Below are 13,582 nucleotides of genomic sequence, written 5' to 3' on the forward strand. Positions count from 1 at the left end.
TATTGTTATCTTAAAAGAAAAGTCTAAACTGAGCTTCAGCTTTTATCAAATCTAAATTAACTTCAACTTAAAGAATTCCAGTCACAAAGTATTATGAAACTCCACCAGCAGCTTATAGTTATGTTAAAGAGAAGTAAGTATATTCATTCCACAGTTTGCTGTAGCAGTCAGATGGCGATCCAGTATAAATAATTAAAGGTAAGAATCAGTCTTAATAATTTCAGGTAACGACTGAGGGTCACGGCGACAACACATTTTATGTTTCGTCGTAATAATCAGCAGGTAGTCTTGACAGAGCAGCAGTTAAAAGATTTTAAGAGACGCAGCGTTCAGTCAGCAAGCAAACGTTCATCCAATATTAGACGGGAAGGTTTCACTTGGCGATATCCATTCAGTACGACACTTTAGTGAATCTACTGTGGATATGAATATACTGACTTTGATAATAGTGTGAATAAGTTACTGTTAAGTGGCGCAACGCATATACTAAAGTGTATAACTTTTATTCACAGGTCATCGGCAATTCTGTTTGCTTTATTGATTCGGCGTTGAAAAGTGTTTGTTCAGTGTTGAATCCGCTTTGAACAGTGATATATTTTGTTGCGTGTGATGATTATAGACAATGTCCCGCAGAATAATTACTCGTTCTCAAACTGATAAAACTGTACAAAATACTGACGAGAGATTCTTTTCTGGAATAGGCAGTAATAATACGTGTGAAAACCCTGATTCTGAAACGTTAGGTGAACAGACATTTAGTAACTGTAACAATATGGAAGCGTTTAACGAACAAGTAACTTCAGAAATGCCCACAGACAATGAAACGGTAGTGCAAAATAATTTGGCATTAAATGCAACAGACGGTACACAGTCACAAATTCCGCATAGTAGACATAACAGTTTCAGTAACGAAACCACTACAATGCAGTCAGACAGAGAGACTCCATTAAGCACTGATTTAGATTCAAACGGTACACAGCTACACAACCTACGTAGCAGATCCAACAGTTCTCATGACCAAAATTCCGAAATTACGGAAAACGTGACGCAGTCACAATCATCTGAGGATGTTCAAATGAACACAGATCTACAGCCTTTAACAACGAATACAAATACACACAGAAGTCAATCCGAAACGGATCCAATAATGGCATTTTTGCTACAAATGAGACAAGACATGAATCAAAACTTTAACAGAGGGTCACAAGAATTAGAAAAAAGGTCACAAGATCTAAAAAACGAAATTAAGGCAGAACACGCACACACAGATCAGAAATTAGACAACATGTACCAAAATCTAAAACACGAAATCAAAGTAGAAATTCAAACAGTCGCTGAAAAATGTTCACAATCAACACAAGAATTACGCGACAAAATTCAAGAAATATCCGATAACCAAGCAACATTTGCAGTTAGTATACGGGAAACAATGACAGAAAACTTTGCTAAACAAAACGCTCAGATTGATGAACGTTTTAACAATCACACAGAAAACTGTTTGATACGTCACCGTAAACTGGTGCGATCGCAGGATAAAGAACGAAAAGAATTACTACAAACAATCACTAAACAGCGTCAGGACGACAAAAAGAAAGTGTTTGCCCAGGGCAAAACATATGTAGACAATCACATACAGTCGATCTCGGAAGAAATCGAAACGGTCAAAGAAACAAATAATCAAATACAAGACAGGCTTACAGAAATCCAAACACAGACAATCGATGTGAAAACTTCTACAGACACTGAAATCCTGAATGTTAAAGATAAATTAACAGAGGACGTTCAGACACTAACTGACAAAATAGAACACATAGAAATTAACCATGACACAGAAAATTTAAAGGCAGATTTTAAGAAAGTCACCAAAACCAACCGTAAATTACGAAACGAACTGACAGAAAAGATCAATGAACTCACTACAAGAATAGATCTTTTAGATACTAACAATGACGAGAGATCAGACGACACTGCACCAGTCCCAGTGCAACAGAACTCTAATAGTAATAACACGCCATTGACAAATATACAACAAACTATCACAGATCTAAAATCGCGTAATGATTCATTGCATCAGCAAATAAATTCTCTACAGCAAGAGATAGCGGACGCACAAGAAACCGCCGCACATAATCATTTTCAACAGAACACACACCGTTACGAAATGCCTCAGATCCATAATACATATAATGTTGGTAGACTTCAGAGAGTAAGAGATTTTACCCAGGAAGAAAGACACCCGAATCCATATTCGAGACAATACGACAACACTTACACACAGACATGACAGTTTTGATCACAAACATTTTCTTTCAGTTACAAAGTTTAAAACATTTAAAAACGACAGGGCGCAAATACATCCGTTGGATTTTATCCAACAGTTCAGGGGAGCACTTCCACCATCATGGCCAGTACAACATAAGTTAGAATTTATTGTCAGTTTTCTTGAAGGAGAACCAGCACGACGAATGCGACCAATTGCTAGACAATGTTTTTCCGTAGAAGCATTTGAGGAAGCATTTTTATCAGCATATTGGTCTGACACTACACAAAACAGCATCAAAGATCGGCTACTTAGTTTGCCAAACTTTGAAAATTCTACCTTTCCAACAATCACACAATTTTTCGAGTACATGGTGGAACAGAACCAGTACCTCAACGAGCCATACAGTCAATCGGCATTAATACAGCTTTGCATTTCAAAACTGCCCAGAGCTTTGAAAGTGTCATTACTGACAGGGCAACAAAAGGACAATGTATCCGCTTTTAGAGACATCTTACAACTATTAGAAGCACACCAGGCAGACTACGCATTTGTTAACAAAAATTTTTCACGACAGAACGGAAAACAAACAAACTCAGCTACTTTTGAACAAACACGATTTGGTAATAACAATCCGAGTAAACGCTTTCGCAGCGAAAATGACAACGAAAACAGGAGTAATGAAAAACATTATACTGACACGGTAAATTTATATTCAGGACAGCAACAGAATCCGAGACTTAACACGCAACCGAATAGGTCAAATTTCCATATGAATCATCGCTCAGATAATGCGACCGGGGAAGGCCATTACGCGGGTCGACCGCAAATGAACAAAAACAAACGTTTCTACGGGGTGCAGGTGGGCTGCCGTACAGTCACAGTTATAACGACAGGAGAAAAGAAAACGAACACAGACCGCCGAGGACGTTCCACAATGACAATTTTAACGGAAACTACAACAGGGCCCAACAGCTGCGTTACCGTATGAATGTACCAGACACCAGATTTCATCCACCAGACACTGCTAATAATCAAAACGGCAGAACTGTACAGTTGATAGAACACATACCAAACTCCCAAGCTGAAAATCACATATCGGAAGAATTATGACTAGAGAAAACCTGCAATGAATCTCTTAATGTCGATACTATGAAATCACACAGAGAAAACATAACGACCGAAAATGCCATTACATTTGACGACGTGAGAGACACATTGTTACAGGAAAAACCAATCCTACAGAAAACAATATATCACCCAATAATAGAGATAAATTTACAGTCGCACAATATTTTAGCGATAATTGATTCAGGTTCACCTATGTGCGTAATTAACGAAGACACATTTAACAGATGCAATAGCAATAATGATTACCCAGTATTTCCTTTAAACAGAACGAAGGTCAAGGGAGCTTTTGCAGGAAAAGGCATTGAAGTTAAAAGACAGACACAATTAAGATTTGTTTTTGCAGGGGAAACGTTCCACAGTGATTGTGGATAGTCCGAATTTAACAACAGACATGATATTAGGAATAAATTTTCTTGTTCAGTACGATGCGAAGATTGACTTCAAATCGTCATACCTCACACTACAAAAGGAAAACAGGGAAGTGATCGTAAGATTTCAAAACACAGTATCCTCCGAAGAACAAAATATGCACAGGATCGAGATTATTACTGATTCTCAAGATAACGATTGTTATATCGCACTATACACGAACACACTTAATAATGACTTGGTAGAGGAACAGGAGTACAATATGTTCGAGACAATTACACGCAAGGTAGACAATAGTGTAGCAAAATGCGACGCAGAACGCACAGAACTTGAAAATATTCTGGTACAACACAAAGCAGTTTTTGCCAATGTTCCAGGAACAATGACAGGATTTATGTACGAATTTCAGGTGAAACCACACGAGACTTTCAAAGCAAAGCATTATCCAATCCCACACATACACACAGAAGCAGTTAAGAAAGAATTACGAGCAATGATCGATCAAGGAATAATAGAACCAGCAGCCAGCCAATATATAAATCCACTACACATTGTTGAAAAGAAGGATGGATCACTACGTTTAGTTTTAGATTCACGTCAAGTTAATAAAATAATCATTACAGAAACCGACCGACCACAGACGTTAGAAGAATTACTGCAAAAATATCATGGCACCTCCATTTATACTACACTCGACCTCAAATCAGGGTTTTGGCAAATCCAACTACACCCAAATTGCCGAAAATATACGGCATGCCTTTGCTTTGGGGAATGCTATCAATTTTGTAAACTTCCGTTTGGACTAACGATTTCGTCTGCCGCCTTTATACGAGGCATGAATACTATTCTACCACAAGATCTGAAAAACAAAATTACTACATATGCCGATGACATTTTAATTGCAGCAGAAAACTGGGAACAACACAATCATACTCTTCAACAATTACTGAATACATTCGAGCAGAATGGTACAACTATAAACTTGCGTAAATCTGAATTTGGTAAAGCGTCAATAAAATTTCTAGGGTACATTATCTCACAAACAGGTATCGCACCAGACCCTGACAAATTGCAAGCACTGAAAGACATCGACGTGCCAACAAACAAAAAGGAACTTCGGAGCTTTTTAGGTCTTATCAATTATTTTAGAAAATTTATCCACTACAAAGCATTAGACACGCCCTTGCTATACCAGCTTACAAGTAAAAACACACTTTGGTCATGGAATGAAGACATTGAAGCTGAATTCGAGAACTTGAAAGAAGCATTATTAAAAGCACCTTTGTTATCACACCCTGACCCAACACAAAACTTTTCCGTTGCAACAGATAGCTCAACCACAGCACTAGGAGTACATATTTTCCAAGAAATAAAGGAAGAAGATAAGACAGTCGTGAAACACATTGCTTTTGCAAGCAGGATACTTTCTCCAGCAGAGCGCAATTATTCTGTAACAGAATTAGAGACACTATGTGTAATTTACGCTTTTAAGCGATTCCGTCATTTTCTATATGGCCGACATACAACAATATATACCGATCACCGAGCAATCCAGTTTTTATTGTCAGCAAAACTTACGCACGATAGATTAAGCCGCTGGAAATTATACTTACAAGAGTTTGATTTTACCATTATACACATTCCAGGCACGCAGAATACTGTTGCCGACGCATTGTCGAGGTCCATTCACAATAAACGCATGGAGAAAGAAAATACCTTTTGCTACAACAACCATAGTATTATGTATATTAAACAAGTAGCTTTCGAAAACTTTATATCAGCAGCATTACAGGATATAGAGAGAGAACAGCAGAAAAATGAAACACTGAAAGAGATTTTAACGCTTTGGAAAGACAGAAGTAACGCTAAAGTCAGACTTCATTACACTGTACATCAAAATATACTCTTTATTCGATCATACCGAGACGGTAATAATTGGCTTTTATGCATTCCGGAAGGGATCGTAAATAAACTGATATGGTATACACATCTAAGTTATGGACACTACGGAGCGAGGAAATGCTTTCTGATTCTGCGACAAAATTGCCACTTTAATAACATGGAAAAACACATAAGAAAAGTAATAGCATCATGCAAGATATGTCAAAAAGCTAAATCATCAACAGTGTCACACATTCCACCATTGTATCCCATCATACCGGTTAAGTTAAGACACATGGCAGCAGTGGATCTTTTCGGTCCAATACCCAGAACAAATAATGGTTATAGTTATATTTTTGTAGCTGTAGAACTAACATCCAAATTTGTAACATTTTCTCCACTAAGGAAAGCAACAGCAAGAACAGTATCAAGAGCGTTTGTAAGAGATTTTCTATCAGTAGTAGGACGTGTACAGAAGGTTATTTCGGATAACGGTCCGCAGTTTAGGTGAGACGTATGGAAGAAAATGTTAGAAAGTAAGAACATAACACCTATTTACATATCAAGATATCACAGTTCTTCCAACCCATCAGAAAGAATAATGAAAGAGATCGGGAAGTTATGCAGAATTTATTGTCATAAAAGACATACAACATGGGATAAATATATTTTACAGTTTCAAGAAGTGATAAATGCAATACCCAATGAATCTACGATGCTATCACCAACCGTAATACTGACAAATAAAGACCCACCGAACAAAATTACCGAACTAATTACTTTTCCTAAGACGCGTAGGCTTCGACATTGTGAAATAATAGACACAGCATTAGCTAACACTAAAAGAGCTGCAGATCGGCGGAAGAAACAACAGAAGCAGGTAAGTCGACTACAGAAGTACGAGATTGGCGACAAAGTACTGATTCGCACTCATTTTCTTTCCAACAAAGGTAAGCACAGATGCCGTAAATTCGAACTTCTGTATGCAGGCCCTTACAGAGTTCGTAATATTCCACACGCTAATGTAGTGCATGTGGAAACGCTACGTAAGAAGAAATCATTAGGGAATCATCATGTATCCAACGTGAAACATTTCTTGACTTAAATTTTTGCATTTCAGCTGACGAAAGGACGGCGTGACACGTAAGTATGCAACAATGGTAGTTTCAGCGCGCTTCAGTAACAAACAAAGCCGCGACACGCAGCGGGCCGCTAATATTTCACCGTACCTTAAAGAACACAGCAGTACTTAATGATGCTACGCCAGCCAAGACAAATAAAAACACGAGAAACATTTCCTAACTTAAAGAGAACATGCAGACAACGACACGACGTATGAATTTGTGCACTGAGAGCTCATAAATGAAAGAAATTTTTTTTATAACGTGACATAATTACTTAAGAAAATGTCGATTTTTGCAATAGCTAAACTGATAATATAGATCGTTCATTAATCAATTATTTTAGTGGTAACATTAACATGTACTCTTTATTCCAGAATGCAGCATTGTTGTCACACGTCATCAAAATGAAACGTAGTTTTAGTTAGAATAAGGATGTGAATCTTTAGGTCACGCAGATAGCTGACGCTAATTGTCATTACAGAAATTTTATAGGTCATGCCGGGAGCTGACGTGATTTTGCAGCAGTTAATATTATGATAAAGTGTTTTATAGGTCATGCCAGGAGCGGACGAGAAGTACCAGAAGATGTTTATTGAAGTCATGCCGTGCACTGACGATAATTAATACTGAATGTTTTATAATAAGTCATGCCGTGCGCTGACGTTAATTAATGCTGAATGTTTATAACAGGTTATGCAGAGAGTTGACACAGATGCAGAAGAAGAATGTGTATGTTATGTTAGTATATAAGAAATGTATAATGTTAAGAAATAATTTTGCTAGCATGTGACACATTGCAACACTATGGATGGGGACCACACATTACAATGTCTAACCAGAATAATGTTTACCTTAATTTTCAGCTGCAAAAGAATACTTTAAATAATTTTATGACAGTAATTTTATTGTATATTATGACCTGACATTTGACGACTCATAACTGACGACTACACCCCTGAATAGAAGATAAAATTTTAGGACAGTAAGTCAAGAAATGCATTGTCAACAAAATTTATAATTAATGATGTAAGAAACTAAGATATGTAAATACAGAATAAGTAATAATGTACTTGTCTATAACAAATCTGTATACTATCAAATACTGAATAAGTAGGAACTTTTATGTCTTTTATATATGGGAATAATTTTCTGGAAGAATTCTTAAATTAAAACTACATATTGTTACAAATTACGACACAACATATTTTGTCATAGGGAAAATTATTTGGTAGTCAAATTATGGTACCAACAATGTCCGTGAACCCATTGCCAAAACAATTTTACCCGTACCTTAATTCCTGTGCATCCCCATGGTTATTGAGCACAGAATCAGTGAATTGTGAAAAACGTGACTTCAACCAATGATGTTCTCGATGAGGTGTTTGCATACCTAGATGCACACCACAGCCCGATGTATGTCAATTGGTGCCTGCATACCTAGATACACACCACAGTATGATGTACGACAATAGGTGTTTGCATACCAAGATGCACACCACCAACCTTAATGGACCATTGGAGATGGAACTTAATCCTGATGTGGCTGCGGCAACTCAGGCTATTCGACGACGTACTTAGTGTTTGGGTACACTAAAACTATGGAGCAAGGCGATGATGGAACCACATGGCGAAACCTGGTGTTGTGCTATGTGAGGGAAAGGAACAGACTTTTGAGTGCATTCACAGACAGTTGCCAGTGCTTTGACCATGCTATCCAATTCCTTTTGTACCTTCCTTAACTGTGGTACTAAGAGATGCCAATTTGAATTAAATGTTTCATAATGTAAACTTTCAATTGCTTCATATGATCTGTATATTGATTTTCACATTTACTCTTATTCTTCTTGTTAAATTTAAGGGAACCAAATTTTACTTGATGTACAATTCCTACTAAAACCCTTTCTATTTACATATTCTCTTTATTAGAGATAGACAAATCATTTCGTATGACAGCATTTGTGTATACACTTTGTTCAAACTATTTTCTATAATCAAATTTTATACTTATGTTGAGTCCATATGACTCAACAACGTAGTAAAATTTTAAGAAAGCCGAGTAGCGGCATATGTAATTATGTAATAGGCGTATTTAAACTGTTTTAGCATGTAATTATCTGAACTGTTTCTTATTTAAATTGTTTTGTTAATTAAATTGCATTGTGTATTATTGAGAAAGAGCGGGAAACCGCGCATAGATACATTTTGAGAAAGAGCGGGAAACAGCGCGCAGTAATACATCTGTAATGGTAGCAGGGATTGTCTGCACCAAAAACCATTGTTGGCGGCGAGACCGCACTTTTGTAGCATTGAGCGTTGGAAGCGAGCAGTTGCGAGTAAGATGTGAGACGAGGCAGTCGTAGCTAGCGAGACATGAGAGGAGGTCGCTGTAAGCGAGGTATGAATTAACACTTTGAAAGAAGCGGTGTGCTCGCCAGCCACTCGCTATATGTAGCGCAATGCTAGTTTTTAAGAATTTTTGTAAAGAACTATGCCCCTTGTAATTGTTTTTCAAGATCGTTCTCAGAATATAGTTATGTAATTTTGATGGAAAATTAGGTATGTAGCGCAACGCTACTTTTTAAGAATTTTGTAAAGAACTATACCCCTTGTAATTGTTTGTCAAGATCGTTCTCAGAATATAGTTAACTTCTACCAGATTAAATGCATTAAGAATTTTCTATCCCAAAATCATTCACGTAAATGCTTTACAGAATTTATTGTTATCTTAAAAGAAAAGTCTAAACTGAGCTTCAGCTTTTATCAAATCTAAATTAACTTCAACTTAAAGAATTCCAGTCACAAAGTATTATGAAACTCCACCAGCAGCTTATAATTATGTTAAAGAGAAGTAAGTATATTCATTCCACAGTTTGCTGTAGCAGTCAGATGGCGATCCAGTATAAATAATTAAAGGTAAGAATCAGTCTTAATAATTTCAGGTAACGACTGAGGGTCACGGCGACAACACATTTTATGTTTCGTCGTAATAATCAGCAGGTAGTCTTGACAGAGCAGCAGTTAAAAGATTTTAAGAGACGCAGCGTTCAGTCAGCAAGCAAACGTTCATCCAATATTAGACGGGAAGGTTTCACCTAAGACCACTGGAGTTAAAGAAAATGCGACGTTTGAAAAATACTTTCTGACCTAGGAATAATTACAAGGGTAGTTTTATAAAGATTTTGAGATGTTGAAAAATTTGTTTACATTAACGTTTAGTTACATATTAATACAGGTTACGAAACATCAGTGTTCTTGTGCAAAGTTATTCTCCACTTTTGCGTAACTTTTTCTGTGAATACATATCTAATAAATGTGGTGGCTGCCGTAGAAACCTGGAGGGAGTGTAAAGACTGTATGTTGTGGTTTCATTGGAATGAATATAGTGACGAGGAATCGGGGATAGATAATGACGCTCCTCCATGGAAATGTAGGTTATGTAGAAAGGACAGAGAAGTCGCTGAACAGGGGCCAAAAATTTGTTCCCTTAAGGCTGAATTGTAATATGCGGTTTAGGAATTATGTAGGCTAAGGGAAGAAAACAGACAGGGGGTGGGAAAAGGTCGAACCAAAGGACGAAAAGGAAAAACCTTTCGAAATTCAGTTAGTAAACCAATTTGGCTTGCTATCTGAAGGAGTGGAGGAAGGTCCTCATCCAGATGTAGTTGAATTAAGAAAGGAATTGACTCAGAAATGATAGGAAAACTATAATGTTCTTCCTGCCTCATGCTGCGTTCGGTCCATCGGCGTGATGGTGGTGTCTGGAGATAAACTGATACAAAATGATTAACATTCAGATAACGAGGAGATGGAGTTACTTAAAGATAATTTGTTAAAATAAGCACACTTATCTCTGAGACACCTTTTTATATTAAATTACAACGGATGGCGCATATGAACAAATGCTTTACACATAACAGTCAATATTCAATCTTAATGTTGTCTTGATGATGTCTGTTTGTAATCAGTTACATGAAACTACATGTTCTCTGATTGGGAAACAACAATTAGCATATTTACAGAGCATTTTTCACAAATTATCAAATACCGAATTCGGAACGCGGCAGGTCCGATTCCACCTTTCATGGAATAGGAACAATAAAAGGTGAAGCGGTCAGGGCCTCATTTGTCTTGAAACAACAGAATTACTTTTTTATCATTAATCGATACATTACATAGAAATTTACAGCCACCGCGCAGGAGCAGCAAAGATAAATAATAATAGATTTAGTTGTTGCTATGCGATGATTCATTTCTTTTACATTACAATTGTTCGATAACTTCAGGCCATCAGCCGTTTACTATTGAGCGTATATTAATGTTTGTGAGGCAAAAGTTACTAATATTACAGTGCACTGTACCAGGTCAAAAGTTCAGTGAAACCAAATGCTAGCCTTAGCCAGGTGTGTGAAAACGTAGGTGAGCAATGGAGGCACTTTAAGAAGGGAGATCAGGTAATTATATTTTCGGGAGCAGGAAACAACCTAGGGTATGAATCCAAGGTGTACTATTGGGAGTAAACTGAATAAAATAGGAGCAGGAACTGGCCACTCAAATGTCGTTTTTGTGGAGGCCTTTCAGCGCCAGGATTGGTCCTGGGTAAAAACTGCTGTAAGGCTTGTTAACACTGAGCTGAACAGGATGTTTCAGACACCGCCAAAACCTCACATAAGTGATATTCCTGGTGATACTATTGGTAGGTGGGGATACACTACGCAAAACGGGGTGTAGAACACCATAGACGAACTGGTGTGCTGTAAGGGTGCGACAGATGGCAACCAAAGAGGTCCTGCTGTGAAAACAAATTGCACCCCCGACCCTCACTCCAGGTTGTTAGACCATATGGTGGACGACAGTAAGTTTGGTATCCCGTGACCATCTGGATCGTCTCCAGACGCGACTTGGGCCAGGAATCTCATTGATTGGAACAGTATTCTGCGATGAGCCCCACTTCTAATTGAACCCCACACCTTGGAAAATGGGGGATACCACCCTGACTGTTGCCCGCCATAAAGCCCAGGAACCAGGAGTGATGGTCTAGTGTGCCATTCACTTTCAGGGCACTTAAGTGGTCACCCATACAGCAGAGCGATACGTCGACGATAATCCACTTACAGTTTTGTTGCCCTTCATGGGAAGCCATACTGGCCTTACATATCATCAAGGTGGTGTCAATCCATACTCGTCGAGAGTTTCTGCTGTTTGTCTTCTTGCTCAAAAAAACATATCTCGATTAGGAAGGTCGCCAAATCTCTCCCCAACTGACAACGTTGGGAGCATACTGGACAGGACCCTCTAACCACTGCGGGGTTTCCATGATCTAGCCTGCCAGTTGGACAGAATTTCGAAAGATGTTCCTCAGGAGGACATTCAACAGCTCTGCCAATAAATGCGAAGGCAAATAATTGCTTGCAGAAGGACCAGAGGTAGACAAAAGCCGTATTGACTTTGCTCAGTTTGTGAGGCTCTTTCTCTCGAATAAATAATCCAGTTTTCTGCAACTGTATTCATTTGTTTGTATGCTTGTGCACATCACGTCCACCGATTTCCGTCACTTTCGGATAATTCCCTTATGGAGCCTCATTTTTATTTCTTTTTTTGTCATAGAATGAGCTTTGTCTAAAGACAAGTATTATCGATTTAAATATTCTTTCACATTGACTCATTTTCAATAGGACAACAAACTCTTTGAAAACCTGGTAGTGTGATTACGGGATACACACTCAGCACAGTTACGACGGAGTTTTATATGTAAAACTGGAAGGAACAGCTGAACAGCCTACCAAGAAAGATGACTGTCGTTGATTTTGTTATATTGATGACACTCATATTGTATTATATAGCCTTATGGACAAAGAGAACTCAGAATTTCTAATCTTTCCAAATGTTGTTAGTTATAAGATAAGTTTAAACATTTTAGAATGTACAGCTACTTAGAAAATCCACCGATGTTAGGCACAGAAGGTCTGCAAAAATCTCACTCACAAGTGTGGATACATTCACAAAAGTTCCAGTCACTGTCTCAAACTGAAAAGAGCAGTGATGAGAACATTGGTGGCTTAAAAAATCTGTCACCACAGTAGTTGCAGGGACACAACGACCATTTAAACACAACTTTCACAATAAATGCTTAATTTGAGGAAGAGATAAACAGGGCAATATCTCCTAAAAGGTATGGAGCTACTCGTGAAGAAGATCCAAAGAATTACTCCCATTCGTAAAAGCAGTCAGGGTTCACATGATCAGAACACGGAGAATACATAGTATCGATGCAGTGTTTATACCAGCAACAAAGAAGCTTGAATGTTTTGAACACTGTAAAGTAGCACTTGCACAGAAGGAGTATATAAAATGTGTAGTACAAACGGAAGTATTTATTTCTTGCGTAAGGAACAGAAAAGCAGTTGTCATCTATGAAATAAAAACTAATCGGCAGTTGTAGAACATCGACTGGCACCAGGGAAACTAAAAATTCGTTTCTGCGATGCAGAACCACTATTAAAGTACTTGAAACTACAGACAGAACATATAAATTCCAAAGCACTGAAGTAACTTTAACATAAAGAAGAATGACTGAAATTAGACGAGTTGCTGGCCTTAGTGCTGAATGCAGAGACCAGCGCCAAGTGTTCCCCAGCAGAGGCTCGACAACACAAGCACTCGTAACTCTGAGCTCTTATGCAGCCGTCTGATGACATCACAGCTCGACTGTTGCGTGGATGCGTACAAACAGTTCAGCTTGTTGAGTTTATAGAAGTTTCAAACTGCTGCATGGCCCTGTATAGCCTTTGAACATGTCTCCAGCATTAGGAGACGATAC

This window comes from Schistocerca gregaria, unplaced genomic scaffold, assembly GCF_023897955.1.
Source record: "Schistocerca gregaria isolate iqSchGreg1 unplaced genomic scaffold, iqSchGreg1.2 ptg000180l, whole genome shotgun sequence".
Lineage (NCBI taxonomy): Eukaryota > Metazoa > Arthropoda > Insecta > Orthoptera > Acrididae > Schistocerca > Schistocerca gregaria.